The sequence below is a fragment of the Crocuta crocuta genome, unplaced genomic scaffold (assembly GCF_008692635.1).
Source record: "Crocuta crocuta isolate KB4526 unplaced genomic scaffold, BGI_CrCroc_1.0 scaffold510, whole genome shotgun sequence".
Lineage (NCBI taxonomy): Eukaryota > Metazoa > Chordata > Mammalia > Carnivora > Hyaenidae > Crocuta > Crocuta crocuta.
This window is the reverse complement of record NW_027531921.1, coordinates 19,777-22,442: the sequence shown is the minus strand read 5'-3', so window position 1 is coordinate 22,442 and position 2,666 is coordinate 19,777.

Genomic DNA, 2,666 nt, shown 5'->3' with positions numbered 1-2,666 from the left:
TCATCTGTATATAGATCCTGTACATGTTTTGTTAATCATTTTCTTTGGAATGAGTGTAAATAATGTTGTGTTTTTTATTTCACTTTCCACATGTTCAATGTTAGCATTTAAAAGTGTGATTCTTTTTTTGTGTATGTTGATCTTTTATCCTGCAACATTGCTGAACTCATTTATTAGTTCTAGGAATGTTTTGTGTATAGATTCCTTGCAATTTTCTATATATACAATCATGTTATCTGCAAATATTTATCCCTTTCTAGCCTATATTTCTAACATCTTTTTTGTTGATTCCATCATATTTTGCACCAGGACAAGCATGTTGTCTATGAATAATGACAGTTTTAGTTTTCCTTTCCAATATGAACACTTTTTATTTTGTTTTCTTGCCTTATTGCACTGGCTAGAACCTACAATATAATGTTGCATAGAAGTGGCAAAAATATAAACCCATGTTATCAAGCTTAGAGGGAAAGAATGCAATCTTTCATATGAAGTATGTTGCTAGCTATAGGTTTGTCATAGTGCTCATTATCAAGTGGAAGTTCCCCTCCCCTCCTTCTTTTTGATAGGTTTTATCATGAATATGAGTTGGATTTTGTTAAACTCCTTTTCTGAATTGATTGATATGATTATGTGAGAATGGAGAGAGTAGACTTTTTCATCTTTTTCATAGTCTAAGGGGGAAATCATTCAGTGTGATAAAAGATGTAGGCTTCCATAGATGCTCTTTATCTAGCTGAGTAAGTTCCTTCCATTCCTTGTTTGTTGTTTTTATCAGGAGGGTGTGTTGGATATTGTCAAATGCATTTTTGTGTTCATTAAGATCATGTTTCCTTTATTTTATTCATATGGTGTATTACATTGACTAGTTCCCATATGTTGAACCAAACTTACATTCCTGGAATAAGTTCTACTCTGTTATGGTGTGTAATTCTTTTTATACATTGCTGAGTTTGATTTGCTGATAGTTTGTGGAGTATCCGTGCATGGAAAGACATATAATGTTCATGGGTTGGAACCTAAGTATTGTTAGAATGGCAAAGTTGATCTAGAGATTCAATGCAATCCCTACCAAAATCTTAGCTGGTTTCTTTGCTGAAACTGACATGCTGATCCTGAAAGTCATATGGAAATGCAAGGGCCCCAGAACAACCAAAACAGTCTCAAAAAGAAACCAAGTCAGAGAATCATACTTCCTGATTTCAAAACTAAATACAAAGCTACAGGAAGCAAAAGGGTCTGACATTCACATAAGTAAATCCATATAGATAAATAGAATTGAATTGGAAGCCTAGAAATAAACCCATGCGTCTATGGCTAATTGGTTTTCTATAAGAGTGCCAAGACAATTCAGTGAAAAAGAATAGTCTTTCAACAAATGGAGCTGAGACAACTGGGTATCCACTTGCAAAAAAATGAAGCTGAACCCCCACCTTCATACAATATACCAAAATTAACTCAAAATAGAGCATAAACCAAAATGTAAGAGCTAAAACAATAATACTCTTGGGAGAAAACAGGGATAAATTCTCATGACTTTGGATTAGGCAATGATTTCTTGGACATGACATCAACAACACATGCATCCAAAGAAAACAGATAAAATGAATAAATAAATAATCAACATTTAAAACTTATGTGTTTCATGGACACTATCAAGAGAATTAAAAGTTAATTCATAGAATGGGTGAAAATATTTGCAAATCATATCCCTTATAAAAGTCTAGTCTTCAGAATGTGTTTAAAAACAAGTACAAGTTAACCATAAAAACACAAACAACCCAATCAAAAATGGGCAAAAACTTTGAATAGGCATTCATCTAAGCATGATACAAAATGACCATAAAAGGACATGAAAAGATGTTCAGCATCATAATTCATAAGAGAAATAAAATCAAAACTATAATGAGATACCACTTCATACAAAGTCAGATGATTATAATAAAAACCATAATAACAAGTATTGGCAAGGATGTGGAGAAATTAGAACTATCACATATTGCTGATTAGAATGCAAAGTATCATGGCTGCTATGGAAAACAAGTCGGGCTCTTCCTCAAAAGGCTAAACATAAAGTTTCCATACGACTCATCCATACCTCTCCTAGGTACATACACAAGAAAAATGAAATAATATGCTTACAAAAAAATGTATACACAAACGTTCATAGCAGTATTATTCATAATAGCCAAAAGCATAAACAAACCAAATGTCCATCAAATAATGAATGGATAAATAAACTATAGTATATTTATACAATAGAATACTATTCAGCAGCAAAGCAGAATCAAGTACTGATATATTGTACAGCATTGATGACCTTGAAAACATTATGTTGGGTAAAAGAAGCCAGTGATAAAACAGTACATATTGTACGTTTCCATTTATATGAAATGTCCAGAATATACAAATCTATAGGGACAGAAAGTAGATTAATGGTTGCCTAGGTCTTGAGGGACTGGGTTAATAGGGAGTGACTGGTAAAGGGTACAGTTTCTTGCTAGGTTGATGAAAATGTTCTAAAATTTTCACAAAGTTTCACAAATGCTATGGGCTGAATTGTGTCCTCCCAAAGTTCACATGTTGAAACCCTGACATCCAATTTGTGTTTGGAGATGGAGTCTATTAAGAGGTAGTTAAGGTTAAATAAGGATCTCAGGGTGAGG